Raw genomic sequence first — 17,791 nt, 5'->3', positions numbered from 1 at the left:
ACATGTACTGTTAAGAAAAGACATATCTGTTGAGGATGACGTTAACGTGGACCATGCTCCACACGAACCATTATGTGAAAATGGATAAGGAAAAAGTGGCAGAACTCCCTTCGGTGTCTGGAAAGGGGGGAGTCGACCACACACCCAACAATTAGTGGCATTGCTGGTCTGGTGTGAGTAATGTAACATGCGGATGAATGAATTATTTCGCATAGCGAGGCGGTAAGAGAGTTCATGAGGAGGTAGGTCACTAAACATGTGCTCTACAGTAGCATTAGCAGACTTATTTACATGAGAAACTGGGAAATACAGGTAAAATGCATAACTGGTGCAGGAAATCATAATGCTGAGAAATAATATGAAACATAGAAAAATGATACATCGGATTGAGTTTTGACTGACTCTCTCACTATGGGGGTCTATTTTATACATGTCAGAAACAGTCTAACCGTTTCACCTAGGGGAGGACTTAGACAATCAAACTGGCTGACTTATTTTACTAGACCGGAGTTTTAACTTATACTCCTGTTGCGGAGTTTTCTCTAACAGGGGAGGGTTTGTAGCAATGTCTTTTGCGGGACAGTCCTTGAGAACAATATTTTGGCAATCCTTCAAATCCTGGGAAATGTTCTTTAAGACGGGTTTCAGTCCATTAAATTGTTTTACATGAGAAAGGTGCACCCAGCCTTTGCGACCTTCCAACTTTACGGCTGTACGGGTGGTGAGGAGGACCTGTCGGGGCTCTTTCCAGCGAGGCTCCAGCGGACTTGATCTGTCAAAATTCCTCACCAACACCATGGATCCTGGAACGATTTCATGCGGTGCCACCTCGGTATTGTCTGGAAATGTGGCGGCAACCTGTGAACGACAAGAGTTGAGGGCAGACATCAAGGAAGCTAGGTAATCTGTCAGCATATTACTTGAAACATCGGTAATACTTCGGGGTCTAGGAGTACCCCACATGTTAGGGGGGCGGCCGAAAACGACCTCATACGGGGACAGACCTGATCTGGAATGTGCGACCATGCGCATATAAAATAAAGCGACTGGTAGAGCTACCAGCCAGTCCACACCTTTCTCTTTACACACTTTTGCAATTCGGATTTTCAGGGTCTGGTTATGTCTCTCTACGAGACCGGCTGCTTCAGGATGGCGTACACAATGAAACTTCCACTGGTACCCTAACAACAGGGAAACATGCTTCATTAACTCAGATGAGAATGGCTGACCGTTGTCAGAATATACGACTCTAGGGAGTCCATAACGAGGGAAAAACTCACGAACCAACTGCTTGGCAGTGGTCGCGGCTGTGTAATCTGGGACTGGATATGCTTCTGTCCACCTGGACAAAGCGCATACAACTACAAGGACATACTTGAAACCTCGACATCGCTCCATCTGAATATAATCCATCTGGAGAACTTCAAAAGGGTGGTCAGGGGGTTGGAATCCACCTTGTTCCACCGGGACACTTTTACCTGGATTAAACTGACAACATATCATACAGGTACGGACTTTCTGCTTGGCTGCAGCTCGTAAATGCTTGTTGAACCAAATGTTCTGGATACTGTCTAACATAGCTTTTTCTCCTAAATGTGCTGGACTATGTGCGGTATTAATAATGACTTGAACCATAGAGTCGGGGAGAAACCATGTTGCTCTACCCTTCGTTAACCATCCTTGATCTGTCTGGACCCCTCCTTGTTCGGACCATTTCTTGATTTCTTCGGGAGTAGCATGTAACTGGATATCTATGACATCTTGTGTAGGGTCCTTAACTGTCATGCATGTAATCGGATCTGGAGTGTGTGTCATGTTAACTGGAATGTCTAGAGTCTGTGCTGTAAGCTTGGCTGTGCGATCTGCTAGATCGTTACCTTGAGAAATGGTGTCAGTAACTTTCGTATGTGCTTTGCACTTCATGATAGCGATAGATGTCGGTAAATGTATGGCATCTAACAGAGCTTGAATAAGGAGACCATGCTGAATCTTGGTGCCATGAGAAGTCATGAAACCTCTCTCCTGCCAGAGCACTCCGAAGTCGTGTACAACTCCAAATGCGTAGCGTGAATCTGTGTAAACATTAACTTTCAAGTTCTTGGCGTGTATACAGGCTTGTGTCAGAGCAACTAGCTCTGCTGCTTGAGCAGACAGGGTGTCAATGCGGTGTGTTTCAATAACTTCGGTGTCAGTAGTCACTGCATACGCGGCAACTAGTTCTCCTGTACTTGTTCTCATACATGAACCATCCACATAAAGTGTCAGGTCGGGGTCTGGTAACGGAATATCTGTCAGATCTTGTCTTGGCTTTGTCGTAATGTTAACTACTTCCACACAGTCATGTGTGGCAGAATTCGGAGTAACTGATGGTAACAGTGTAGCAGGGTTCAGGATGTTGCAGCGTCTGATTTCTATGTGTGGCTGGAACAGTGTCAATTCATAACCTGTTAAACGTGCAATTGTCAAGTGCTGAGTCTGTGTTCGGTTTAAAAGAACTTCCACGGAATGTGGAACTTGTACTGTCAAGGTATGTCCTAAGACTATGGAATCACTTTGTCTGATAGCTAGGGCTGCGGCTGCAACTGACTTGAGGCACGCAGGCAGAGCCTGGGCTACAGGATCTAATGTGCTCGAAAAATAAGCACAGGGCTTGTATTGTCCTGCTTGATCTTGTGTGAGAACAGATAATGCTGTACCTTCACGTTCTGTGACAAAAAGTGTAAAAGGCTTACTGTAGTTCGGTGTCGCTAGAACTGGAGCTTGGCATAGGGCTCTCTTTAACTCATTGAAACTAAGTGTATGTTCAGATGTCCAAGGGAGAACAGTCGGTACGGCTGCCTCCTGTGTCGTTAACTGTATCAGTGGCTTGGCTAGAAATGCATACTGAGGAATCCATTGTCTGCAATAAGAAGTAAGGCCGATAAAAGCACGTACCTCCTTCTGGGTCTTGGGCTGAGGAAGACTCGCTATTAACTGGATACGGTCTGGTGTCAACTGCCTACCCCTCTTGGACAGCAAGTGTCCTAAGTAGACCACTTGCTGGACACAGAATTGAAGCTTAGAAGGGGACACCTTGTGCCCCATCTCGGCCAGGAAATACAAGACTGTAAGGGATGCTCACTCGCAAGCACGTTCAGAACGGGCTGTGATCAGTAGATCATCGACATACTGGAGCAGGGCAGTGTCAGTTGGCATGTGAATGTTGTCTAGTTGTCTTTTGAGTGCTTGACTGTAAATACTAGGACTTTCTGTGAAACCTTGAGGAGCTCGTGTGAACATATAGCTCCTTCCATTTAAACAAAATCCGAAAAGGAACTGGCTGTCTGGATGAATAGGGACACTAAAAAACGCGTTCTTGAGGTCGATTACAGTAAAGAACGTGGCTTCGGAATCAATGGCTGTTAATAGGGAAGAGATGTCTGGGACAACTGGGTATTGCGGAATAATACATTTATTAAGTTCTCGTAGGTCAATCACTAATCGATATACTGGGGGTGCATTTGGATCAGTACGTTTCATGACTGGAATGATCGGAGAATTACATACATTGGAGTCAGTTTCTACAACCACTCCTTGAGCCATGAGCTCGTCAATAATTTTGGATAAGGCTGCTACAGCCTCAGGTGGCAATCTGTACTGTCTGATTCGTGGTAACACTACACCTGGCTTGAGAGTCACACGATAGGGTGTGATTTGCATATAACCAACATCAGTTGGACCTTGCGCCCATAGATGCTGTGGAACATTAGACAGTCTTGAATCAAAATCTCGTAATACATAGTGACCCTTAAAGTCACGTAGGAACAGACGTATTCCCTCTGGGGAACAGCATATAACTGCACCTAACTCTTTCAGTGTTTTAATGCCTAACAGGTTTTCTGGACATGACTTAGTAAGTAACAGATCAGTAGTACGGGACAATGGACCTACTTCTAGAGTAACTGGCTTTGAAATCTCATTTACGATAGGTTTTCCTGAAAATCCAAGGGAAACATTTCTTGAGCCTGAGAGCGGAGCCCCTGGAACTTCGGCGTGACTAATTGTGGTCCTACTTGCCCCTGTATCGATCAAAAACTTTCTGTCTTTCCCTAATACTTGACTGTGAACATAGGGACCTTCTTGATCTACAGGTATCTCGATGAGAGGCAAGCCTACCTCCCTCTCTAGGCTGTTTCATGAATACTGTTGGTACTCTGGATACTCAGACTGTGCATACTGGTACATCTGCTGTGTGACGTGCTGTGTTGCAGCGATAGGCTGCGGTGCGGTAACTGTCTGTGGTGCATTCTGTGACTGAGGAGTCTGTGAAACTTGTTCTTGTCTAGGCGGACGTGGTCTTTCTTTAGTCTTACCAGTAGCTATGTTGTGTTTCAGAACTGCACACTCATTTATAAAATGACCTGGCTGTTTACAATAATTGCAGTTCCCTTTAACGGGAGCTGCAGGATGACTGGCTTGATTTGGACCCCTCTTCTGACTGTCTTGAGGAACAGATTGTGCAACTAGTACTTTCATTTTCGTGTCTTTCATACGTTTTCTCTCGTGTTCTTGTTCTTCTCTGATTCTATTCTGATGGTATTGGAGCATCTGCAACATCTGGGACGGGGTATTAGCTTGCCAGGTACTTTCGACTTTCAAAACTCGATTTTTAATTTGTGGACTTGAATTCTCGACTAATTTAGTAACAAAAAGGTGAGGGTATGACTCACTACTTGTCTTGAGGCCACTGTTGATGCTAAAACATTTCTCAAATCTAGAATAAAAATCACTAATATCTTCGTCTTGTTTCTGTTTACAGGCTGAGATTGCATCCCAGTCTTCTTTTCTAGTTGTCAATAATCTGGGTAAAACTTGTATTAATAATTCCGGTAATTCTTTACATTTATCTCCAAGACCGGTACCTGGTACTCGTGCCTTGTCTTCAGCTTCTAGAACTGCCCAATCGATCTTTTTCTCTCCCACCTCCCATTCTTTTTCCTTGAGCTTTTCATACACCCCTGCGGGCAGCAGAACCTTTAACATTTTAATTATATCTGGATACGTGTATTCTCCCATACGGAGCATGTCTTTTAATTCTCTATGGAACCCTGCTGGATCTTTGTCATGACAGGGAATTAATTTCTTCATCTCGAGGAGTTCCATCTTTGTGATCGGAGTGTATACAAACACTCGCTGCATTTCGCCACCCGTTCCTCTAACTGGGTGGACTTCTCGTAACGGATTCTGTCTGTCTATGTAAAAGGGTTTACTTTCTGGGGGTGAGACATGAACAAAATGCGGGTTCAGAAACGTTCTATATTTGTGACGCTGTTCTAGAATGACACTAATTAAATCGGTACCTAGACCTTTCCATCTATACTGGAGTAACTCGTTCAGGATATCATGTAACGGGCCTGGATCAGAGTGTTGACCCTCATACAGAGTAATGAGGTGCTGAATCATATACATACCCACCAGTCGTTGCTCGGCTGGGGGCATTTTCAGAAACATTTGTGCCACTATTTCGTCTGGAAAAGTGGTAGAATCAGTAATCCATCGGACCGCTGATCGGGCTAGTTCTTGTTCATGCATGGTACTCAACTCACTGTAACCGATTCATGATTTCAGAATGTGATCGGTAGCTTGAAACACTTGTTCTAGAGAACCTTGTTCTGGTGCTGGATGATGGAAGGTAGACTTGGGTTCTAGGCGTAAATGGCGATCTAGAAATCTAGATTTTCCTACATACGCTATTCTGTCAGGATTCTCGTCTTCTACCTCTTCAGGATCAGAGTTACTTTCTTTCTCGCTTACTTGTGCTGCTTTACGCTGTTCGTGTAACTTTATTATTTCTTTACGAATTTTCTTGTACATACTCTCCATAGCACCGACGGTCTTGTGCTTACCCTCGGCTATATTATCACTCCACCTTGTCAGGGTTTTCATTTCAGCCGGATCTTTAGACGGGTAATCTTGTTCTCTTATTAGACAATTGATCAGAAACTTTAATATCATGAGCTGGATCTCGGCTTTCCTTTGAGACATGGCCTCGCCAATGCTTTCTGGATCATCCCCTGTACGGATGAAACGATATATTCTGTCTAGATCTTCTTTCATATTCGGTAGGGTGACTAGATACTCGGTCACCTTTCTTACGCGGAATGAATATAAAACCATATTATCCTCGCCTGGGACTGGATCATAGCCGCATTCGGCAAGGGATTTTCTTATTTCTGCTACAGTCTGATGTCTGGGCGTACGCTGTGACGCTTGTGTATGTAATTCGGCTGTCGTTAAACGCTTGTGTGGCGGCGGGGTTTGAGGAGGACCTCCTCCTGCGGCCCCTAAACTAGAATCATCAACTGATGCTTTTCGTGCTGGCAGAGTGGGAAATGGAAATGTAGGCTAGACTTGTATGGCGGGCTGGACCGGGGGTACCGTAACAGGTACTCCGGTGTCTGGAGGAGCGGGAAGTGCCTGATTTACAGGGACTGGCGGAGCGCGAACAGGATTTGCATATTCTGGGACTGTGTCGTCCAAATAGGACGAAATAAAAATATCAGCTGCGGTCGGTTTGTGACGTAGCTTGGTCGGAACTAATGGTGACGGGAAATTACTGGATGCCTCTGGGGTCGCTTTTGGCAAGCCCTCGGCAAGGAGAGGATACATACCCCTAATAAGGGCATGCCTCTGTCTGTCTGACTGTTCGGCTTTAACTCGTTCACCTATCTCGATTAGTTCTTTTTCTTGTGCTCGTTCTAAGGATTCTCTACTTAATTCTGACTTTCTGATTTCCTTTTCAGTTCTTTTATGAGCTTCTTTACGCCATAACTCGATGGCATCTTTCTGTGACTGTCTGGCTTTCTTTTTCCATAATGCCTCTTCTACTCGCATGATGCACTCGGCATCCCATGTACCCGATACGGGCCATCTATACTTTTCTTCTAACTGTTTGGTATAATCTACCCATAAATCTAGATATAATATGGCACTTATGCCATGCTTCTGATACATAAAATGACCTGGACTGTCCCTAGGCGGAACCGGAACTGCTGCTTCCAGCAGACCCTTTCTGGTTTTTAACTGACGTAACTTCGAAAAGAGTGGCATGACTGAACTATAATCTGGACACAATACAATACACAATAAACACGAAAATCACTTCCCACTCATTCCACGACATCAAAATACATGAAGAACATTATGAATAACAGTTCGAACAGAATACCACCTGGAATACGGAATACAGAATACATGAATTTTCTCGAGAACAGAACTGACTAGAACAGGAACTAGATGCACTGCTGAAACAGTACGAAACTTACCGGTCTCATAAAGAGACACGTCAGGACCCGCATCCACCGAAGTGGACACTTCGTTTGTGGGTCTGTGTACCACCAACCCACGGACCAGAGTCAATTAGATTGACCCTGTCTAGATACCACCCCAGTAACGGTACTCACCGGGCAGCAAGAACGGAAGGCCTCGGACTGGACTGGACTGCTACGACGACGGACGACGAACTTCGGACTTCAGTTACGGGTGGGCCTCCGGATACCTCGGACCTTGGACTCTCGGCTTGGGCTCTGGTCGGGACTCGCCGCGTTCCTCCACCGTCTCGTTTGGATGCTGGACCGCCTCCTCCGTCTCCTCCGTGGGCCTGAGGGATACTTGAAGCAGATATATCTGCCGGTGCGCAGAAGGGTTCCGTCACGACTGCAGAGGGTCAGGGGGTCGGCGTGGCTTCACCGACGCGTGGGGAAAGGGCAAGTCCCTATTCGGGCGCCATTATGTGGTAAATAAATAAATAATACCCTATTTTTGAATGTATAAATGAATAACAGATAGCTCAATAAATAAGAGTCAAAATTCGAGGTAGTAGGAGTTTCGCAGGTTTATTACAGCATAAAGGACAGGAACAGGACAACCTGCATAGGAATAGGATGGCAGGGCCCAGCAGCGCTGCTGGTGTCAGGAGCGGGACAAGGGGAACGGAGGACTTTTTTAATAACAGTGCATGAGCATATATACATAACGCAAACACATAGCATTACATTGCAATAGGCGTAGCAGTGGGTGGAGCAAAAGGCGTGACGCGTAGCAGTCGCGAAAGATAAGGGGGAAAAGAGGTGTAACAGGGCGTATACATAGACATGTGATGCAAACGTAACAGAATATGTCATGAATGGGGCGGAAACCATGGAGGGGGCTACCTAAGGAGCCGGGACCTCTAACCTGATGGTGCGCGCAAACTAGCAATGACGTATCACTAGGAGAAGCTGGGGGCTATGAACTCTGTGCTAAGAGCAGAGACTGAAGTCTGGAGAGTCAGGGCGACATGTACCTAAGCAGTATCTAGTATCTGATGTTTAGAGAACATGTTGATATAAACTAGAAGTCAGGAGAGGAAAGGCTAACTTGATTCTAAGACTGGACCATGCATTATTCTACATGTAGTGCGTGATGAAGAATACTAAATGACCATTAAATGCAGTATTTCTCTAACGTGGAGCCGAAAAGGCTAGACAATGACGGAAACTATTGATGCGATTCAGTAGCTGAGGAATGCAGAGAAGGAGGACTGAACTGATAACTGGAATCATAACATATTCTTGGCAGACTCAAAGGCAGAGCCAGCCTGAACCGGGCACTGTGAGGCAGAAAGTAAGTGAAGGGTCGAGGATACAGGTGGGGGCTGTATCGCTCCTTAGCGAGGTTTCAGGAGACAGGAGCTGAATCTGGTGTCCAGGCCCTTTTGAGGCCTAGAGACGGGGACTTTATAATGGAATAACGTGCACACTGAGAAACGTGGCAACGTAGCTTTACATAGGCCTGATATTCGTAGTATTCACGAGAACTGGAAACTGGCATACTGGAGGTGGACACAACTATAATTGCGTCATTAATTGAACATGGGGAATACATATGCATATTTAATCATGCACACATAACATATGATGGATGACACGTAGGGACACTGAACATGGCAAAATTTACTTTTCCACAGCTTTACAGGCACCCCAAAATGGAAAAAAAAATCAACATATAACAGTGAGCTAAAATTCCATGACATAAATGAGAATTAAGTTAAAAAAAATCACAGAAACAGTTGTATCATGCACCCATGACTAACCCTGGGCCTACTGGATACTGTGGCTACCTACAATATATATATTTTTTAAGTTGTGAAAAAAGTTTTAAAACTGTAGTTGCAGCAACTGCAATGCCCCAAACAAACAACACCAACTTACTTGTAAAATCTCAAGTCCAAAAGTGATCCAAACTCCAAAGTCCAAAAAGTCCTCAAATACAAATATCCAGCAGCAGCAACAAAAAGTAATCCTTCCAGCTCCAGATCCAAATCAAAAGTGACCAGGACATGGACAAAGCACTGGGAGGAGCCTGCTGGACAGGAACAGGAAGTTGGAGACTCTGGAGCACTTCCTCCCCCCCCCAAAATGGACTCTTTGCACCAAAAAGTGCAGCCAAATGTCAATCTGAGGAGTTATTCTGATAAAAATCATAATTTTCAGAAGGTTTATGCTGCCTGTGGTGGATTTCTTGTGCAGAATTGCAATTTTTGCAATTTTGGGAAAGCGAGCTGTTCAAATCTCCCGCCGGAAGTCAGCTGCGCGCCGCATCTTCGTGTTCGGCATTGTTTACTTCCCAATGCGTAATCGCGGGCCCTTATGACTCGCGTTGTCAAACTCTCGCTGTGCAAGATGGCGGGCCACGATCACGTAATCGTGGTTGAAAAACTCTTGCGCGATCACGCAGTAAGATCCAAAATGGCGCAGCACACGCAAACCGGGAGAAAAACAACTCGGTGAACACAGAGTCACAGTAAGTCAATGCAGCGCGCGCGATATTGTATTTTTCAATTGCGACCAAGCAAAAAAATCCGCAGCTTGCGAATTTGTGGATTTTTGGGCAAATTTGCTCGATTCGCAGACCGCGAATTTGCCAAAAATCCGCTAATTCCGCGAACGAAACAGATTATATGCCCTCTACTAAACTCACTAGAGTCAGACGGAATTGTAGAGAGGATGGGATTTTCAAACAAGAAATGAAAAATAAACTCAAAAGGTTTGAATCTAGGGGGTACGAAAGTGACATCCTGAGGAAGGCTGAAAGGAAGGCACAAAACTTAGATCGTAGACATCTACTTATACAAAATCTAGGAAGAAAAGAAGAGACAAGGCATTTAAACCAAAATTGGTGTTGGTAACAACATACAACACACAGAGCCATAGATTGTATCAACTAATCAATAAACATTGGCATATTGTCAGGATTGAACGATAGAGTCTCTGATCGGCATCAGCATAAGCCAAGAACTACATTTCCCAGCATACTTGAGACTTTCGTTGCGTGCCGGACGTGAAGCAGGCAAAACATCCAGGAAGTAAAAGCGGCTCCCGAGGAGATGGCGGAGCCGATAATTCTTGGAGTTCTCAGAGGCTGTGTGTTGTACGTTCATTGAATACCGGTAAGATCGTTTATTTGTTATGGGAGCAGAGATCGGAGAACCCCGTATTGGATTGGGTTATTGGATTAATGTGCACTTGAGGTAACTTGGCTCCGTGTGCATGAGTTTCCCTGTTTGTGTTCTTTCGGCTGAAAGAACGGGAGCATAACGATTCCCTGTGGGTGGAAACCAGTCGCCTTGATGTTTCTTCATTGGGAATGAATTGGCGCCTATTGCAGAGAAAAACACCCAAAGACACACGAGTGCTACTGTGAGTGAATAGCATATATTGGTCGGGGATCCGGCCAGCATTGCGTTTCCACAAACGGAATAACTTTGGACTCACTGTAAGGTGTTATACTTCAAGACATTCTGGAACTGTTTTACATTAAGCAAGTGATATTAAGAAGTGATTAATTATTGCCTGCTGTGCTTATTTTCCTTTTACACAATTTGATGCACATCTTTATTTACAAGTACAGGAGTGTTGGACTGGGGGAGATACAGAGGGATTTCTCGACCTTCAAGCTGTGAACCTTTATATATATAGTCGATGAATCTTTGGTCTCACCTCATTCTACGCCCCTGATTTACAGCATTCATCTTTTTCTTTACAGGTAGGGAATAGGAGAATTTCAGGGTTGGTTAAAGGTATCTTAATTGGTGTAAGAATAATATTCACAGGAGAACAGGGTGTAAAGTGTTGGTTCTTGTCGTTTCAGGTCTCCTTCCCTGCCGTCCCCTTCCTTTCCTTCCCTCGTGCGACTATCCTAACAGTCTGTGTTTCATCGCCAGACTCTTGGGGAAGTCGTGAGGGGGACGGTATTGGTACTTCAGCACAATCCCGAAGGAAATAGAGGTGGAGCCTGACAGAATTATTGGCCCACGAATAAAACCCCTTCTTGGTTGTGTTGAAATACATCATGGCTACTCTAGACGATGTTATTGCAGCCTTAGCATTAGTTCAAACGGAACTAGCAGCATCCAACAGAGAGGTAGCTGCTTCACGAGCAGAGACGGCCCAATTACGGGCTAGAATGGACAGACTTCAGTCTAATCCTTTTGATGCAGGAGGCAGTGCTGCTCCAACTCCCTCTGTTATCGTGGAGATGCCCAATCAAATGCCGTTGCCCCCCCCGGAACGGTTCTATGGGGATAATAGAAAGGTTCGAGTGTTTATGACACAAGTAATGTTGCACTTTATGTGCAAACCAAAAATGTTCTCCACTAATTTAGGCTCGGGTGGCCTTTTTGATTTCTTACTTGGGGGGTGAGGCAGCGCAGTGGGCAGTCCCTGTGGTTCGACGCGATGATCCTCTACTCTATGATTGGGATGAGTTTCGTTCCGAATTTGAGAAAACCTTCGATCGGAGAGCCGAAACATTCTCAGCAGATCGGGAACTACTCGTCCTGAAACAAGGCACCACGGACATTGTCACTTATCTCAACCATTTTTGCCGATTGGTGGCAGAAACCGATTGTCTGAAGCTAAACAATCCGCTTTGTTTTATCAGGGCTTAAATGATGAGTTAAAGGATGTGTTGGCACACATAGATCCACAACCCCGAACATGTACCGCTCTCATTGAATTAACACTATGCCTAGACCACAGAATGAAGGAGCGGAAAGGAGATCATAAAACAAAAGACCGTGCTGTGGTACCTTTGGATCGAGGAGGAGAGAAATCATCTGGGGCTACTGAACCGATGGATATAGGGGCGGTAAGGGCTTCCTTAACAGTGAGCGAACGAGAGTATTGAAGAAAACAGGGTTTATGCCTGTATTGTGGGAAAAAGGGACACTATCTCCGAGATTGTCCGATAAAGCCTAAAACAAGTCGATACAGAGCCTGTCACGCTGCTGCAGGAACAACTGATAAGGAGTCAGAAAACTTCCAAGCTTGAGGGTGGACGAAGGGGTACTTTCAAGCACATATGTTATCCCTTTCATTACGCCAGGAGAGGCGCAGGAGAAGAGCCATATGTTTCTTGACCTAATTATGGTTATTGAATCCAAAGAAACCAATATCCGTGCTATGATTGATTCATGTGCAACCGGGTGTTTTATGGACTGTGTAGAAGCTGAACGATTAGGAGTGAAGCTCATCACCAAGGAACATCCAGAAACCATGTATGCAGTGGATGGAAAGGAGTTGGAAGCTGGACCCATCAAATACCATACTCCAGAATACGAACTAATTTGTAATACCGCTCACAGGGAGTATTTGTCTTTTAATATCATCACTGCACCACAATATGGTGTTATACTGGGACTCCCCTGGTTGAAAAAACACGAACCCACCATAAAGTGGTCCTCGGGAACGGTCCAGTGTACATCTGCTTATTGTATGGAAAGTTGTTCTTTGCGGATGGATGGTCCTTCAAAAGCTTTGGCCTCTATCATACACATAGCCACCGCAGCAGAAAAAGACGTGATACTACCTTTGTGTTATCAGAAGTATGAAGCGGTGTTTAGTGATGTCCAGGCCGAGTTGCTCCCCCCTAATCGGGAGTATGACTGCCGAATAGACCTTGTCCCGGGAGCAGTGGTTCCGAACAGCAGAATTTATGTTCTCACTCTACCCGAGAATGAAATCCTGCGTGCCTACTTGGATAAATATCTGGCGATGGAATTCATTAGGCCTTCCAGATCCCCGGCTGCGTCTCCTCTGTTCTTTATACCAAAAGCGAACGGGGAGAAAAGGTGTTGTATTGATTACAGGGCTCTCAACACTGTCACTGTAAAAAATCAATACCCGTTACCGCTAATCCCAGTATTGCTGGAGCAGGTGCGATCTGCTCGAATTTACACCAAATTGGATCTTAAAGGCGCTTACCATCTCGTTCGTATTCGTCAGGGAGACGAATGGAAAACGGCCTTTAAAATGCGGTACGGGCTTTTTGAATATTTGGTGATGCCCTTCGGGCTCTGTAATGCCCCGTCCGCATTTCAGTTCTTCTTAAACGAAGTGTTGAGAGACTTTCTGGACCATTATGTTGTGGTCTATATTGACGACATTTTAGTCTATTCCGACACCACAGAAGAACACATAGAACATGTGAGCCGGGTACTATATGCATTGATGACTAACCATCTGTTTTGAAAAATCACGAAGTGTGAGTTTCATGTTTCTGAGGTGTAATTCCTGGGCGTGATGCTCACCCCATCTGGACAAATAATGGCGGAGAGGAAGATTAAAGCTGTAATGGAGTGGCCTCGCCCTTGTAACATTAAGGACATTCAGAGCCTGTTAGGATTTGCAAATTTTTACAGGCGCTTTATTCAAGGATTCTCAGCCATGGTAACGCCTTTGACCAGACTAACACGAAAAGACGTTCCGTTCTTATGGGAGGATGCTGCACAAGACGCATTCGATCAGATGAAGGTTGCCTTTTCTACGGCTCCGGTCCTCAGACATGCGAATCCTGATCTTCCGTTTGTAGTAGAAGCCGACGCATCTGAAGTTGCCATTGGGGCGGTACTATCTCAGAGAAAGGAGAACAATGGACATCTGCATCCTATAGCCTTTCTATCACAGAAATTGACCTCAGCAGAAACCAATTATACCATCGCGGAAAAGGAACTGCTGGCGATTCGAGAAGCATTTCTGGAGTGGAGACATTGGCTCTTGGGTGCAAAACACCAAGTGACGGTATATAGTGAACATCGAAATCTACAATTCATGCGTGCGGCCCGTCATTTGACTCCCCGCCAACTACGGTGGATGTTATTTTTTGAGGAATTTCAGTTTATTATCACCTATAGGACTGGGGTTCAGAACAAAAAGGCGGACGCACTAACCAGACAAGAAAATCCAGAGATGCATACTGTCAAACCTGTTAGGGCTATTATTGAGTCCTCCAAGGTATTGTGTGTCACCAGAACAGAGGATTTTTTGCTGGGTGTGAAAACGGGAGCACAATCATATGTATGGAGAACCTGGTTGAGGCATCATCAGGAATGGAAAGTGAAGCAAGGAGTGCCTACGAAAGGAACACAAGTGTTGGTGCCTACGAAAGCCTTGAGGAGAACTGTGTTTTCTTGGTGTCAAGGGCACATGGGATATGCATAGACTATTGAAAAGGCATTGAGACAGTTCTGGTGGCCTTCTATACGTCCAGATCTTTTGCGATGGGTGACGGAGTGTTCCCAATGTGCCCGAATGAAGTCTGACCGTCAATGACCACAGGGTCTGCTGCAGCCTATGCCCACACCAGAACACCCTTGGGAGAGATTCTCGGTGGATTTCATAGTAGGCCTCCCCAAAGATCAGGGAAATACTGCCATAATTGTGGTCATTGATTATCTCACCAAGATGGGTCATTTTATTGCCTGTAGCCGAGTCCCCACAGCAGGTCAGCTAGCCCATCTCCTGTTGATTCATGTAATCAGATTGCATGGGCTCCCGAGAGTAATAGTATCTGACAGCGGGGCCCAATTTACCGCCCGTTTTTGAAAAACCTGGTGCTCGGAGCTGCAAATAACATTGTCTCTATCCACCGCCTTTCAACCACAAACTGACGGTCAAACCGAAAGGTTAAATCAAACACTCAAACAGTTTTTGCGATGTTATGTGCAAGAGAATTCCGATTCATGGGTGAAATGGCTTTGGGTGGCGGAGGTGGCTTATAAGAGCGCACAACATTCATCCACACTTCACTCCCCTTTCTTTAGTTCCTATGGACACCATCCCAGGTGTAATCCTCTGTTGCTCCCTAATACCAGCAATAAGATACCAGAGGTCAGGGAGAGGTTGCTGCACGTGCGTAAGGTGCTCCTTGCCACCCGCAGTAATCTTCTGCGAGCTAAAGCTAGGTATAAGATGCAGGCTGACAAACGGCGCAGGCCGTGTCCAACTTACAACAGGGGTGACTTGGTGTGGTTGTCCACAAAACACATTAGATTCAGGAAATACAGTGTGTTTAACCCGAGGTTTATAGGGCCATATCGGGTGGTGAGGCATATTAATTCAGTGTCAGTGCGGCTGCGTCTACCTGCCCATTTCCGGATCCATCCCGTATTCCATGTGTCTCTGTTGAAGCCTTCTCGCTGTCCTGTTCGAAGGGCTCCCTTGCCCGTCTGGGTCCATCAGGACCAGGAGTATGAGGTTCGGGGTGGGTAAGGGGACGCCTGCAGTACCTGCTTTCCTGGAAGGGCTATGGTCTGGAGGAGAACTTATGGGAGCCCGCCCGGGCAGTTCATGCGCCTAGTTTGGTGGCACGGTTCCACCGTAGGTATCCGGGCAAGCCTGCTGCCGGTCAGCGCCCCTTGTGAAGGGGGTGTATTGTCAGGATTGAACGATAGAGTCTCTGATCGGCATCAGCATAAGCCAAGAACTACAGTTTCCAGCATGCTTGAGACGTTCTTTGCGTGCCAAAACATCCAGGAAGTAAAAGCGGCTCCCGAGGAGATGGCGGGCCGATAATTCTTGGAGTTCTCAGAGGCTGTGTGTTGTACGTTCATTGAATACCGGTAAGATCATTTATTTGTTATGGGAGCAGAGATCGGAGAACCCCGTATTGGATTCGGTTATTGGATTAATGTGCACTTGAGGTAACTTGGCTCCGTGTGCATGAGTTTCCCTGTTTGTGTTCCTTCGGCTGAAAGAACGGGAGCATAACGATTCCCTGTGGGTGGAAACCAGTCGCCTTGATGTTTCTTCATTGGGAATGAATTGGCACCTATTGCAGAGAAAAACACCCAAAGACACACGAGTGCTACTGTGAGTGAATAGCATATATTGGTCGGGGATACGGCCAGCGTTACGTTTCCACAAACGGAATAACTTTGGACTCACTGTAAGGTGTTATACTTCAAGACATTCTGGAACTGTTTTACGTTAAGCAAGTGATATGAAGAAGTGATTAATTATTGCCTGCTGTGCTTATTTTCCTATTACACAATTTGATGCACATCTTTATTTACGAGTACAGGAGTGTTGGACTGGGGGAGATACAGAGGGATTTATCGACCTTCAAGCTGTGAACCTTTATATATATAGTCGATGAATCTTTGGTCTCATCTCATTCTCCGCCCCTGATTTACAGCATTCATCTTTTTCTTTACATTTAGGGAATAGGAGAATTTCAGGGTTGGTTAGAGGTATCTTAATTGGTGTAAGAATAATATTCACAGGAGAACAGGGTGTAAAGTGTTGCTTCTTGTCATTTGAGGTCTCCTTCCCTGCCGTCCCCTTCCTTTCCTTCCCTCGTGCGACTATCCTAACAGTCTGTGTTTCATCTCCAGACTCTTGGGGACGTCGTGAGGGGGACGGTATTGGTACTTCAGCACAATCCCGAAGGAAATAGAGGTGGAGCCTGACACATATATTAAGAGTTGACACAGATATCAGCAAAGTAATTGGGGCAAAACCAACAATTGTGAACAAATGGGGTCAAACTTTACGCAACATGTTAAGTCCCAGTTTTTACAACCCCAGGAAAACAGATAGAGGTCAAACCTGGTTGGGTAGGCCACTAGAGGGTTTTCATAAATGTGGCCATTGTTCTGTCTGTCCATATGCTTTGGATACAATCAACGGTTTCAGATGCAATTCAATGACTGAATATAAAATTAAGTCCTTCATGAATTGCAACACCAGATTCATGGTCTACTGTATAATATGTATCTGTAAAAAAATCTATGTGGGCAGTACAATTAGACCAGCAAAAGAGCGAATTCAAGAACATATACGGGCCATCAGAAACGGCAATGCAAGTTATCCACTAGCTGTACACTTTAATGATAATCACGGCTCGGCAGAATTACCACTTCTGAAATTTCATGGGATAGAATCCCTGCCAAACAATCCCAGAGGGGGTGATAGGGTGCACTGCCTGCGCAAACTTGCAGCTTCATGGATATGTAAATTGAGAGCAGTGGAATATGGGATAAATTTTGACAAGGAAATGTTTGTGTTTCTCAAGGATTGTGACATCAACAATTGATATTGGTCAACTGGGAAGTTTACATGACATTGGCTGTCCTAAAGGATGGTCCATTGGAGTGAGTACTACAATATGGTTATAAGATATGCTCAACTAAGGTTATGCTTTTGTTCTCACTGATTTTTCATTTGTAATGTAAGATGACTTGTTTTTAAGAATAACATCTGTGGATGTTCTGAATTAGTGCCAAGTTATTCGAACAAGATGTACTTTTCTCAAAGTGATTCTGATTGTATTATTGGCCCTATAGGATATTACTACTGTGTGAACTGGCCAGGTGCTTTGTTAACATACTAATCATACTGTATTGACAGGATTGATCCTAACTGTAAGAAAAGTAATATATGTTACAATTTCTATCTGGACCTATGTTTTGAAACATTGTAAATATATCGTT

This window comes from Lissotriton helveticus, chromosome 3_1 (genome assembly GCF_964261635.1).
Source record: "Lissotriton helveticus chromosome 3_1, aLisHel1.1, whole genome shotgun sequence".
Classification (NCBI taxonomy): domain Eukaryota; kingdom Metazoa; phylum Chordata; class Amphibia; order Caudata; family Salamandridae; genus Lissotriton; species Lissotriton helveticus.
This window is presented reverse-complemented; position numbering follows the sequence as displayed.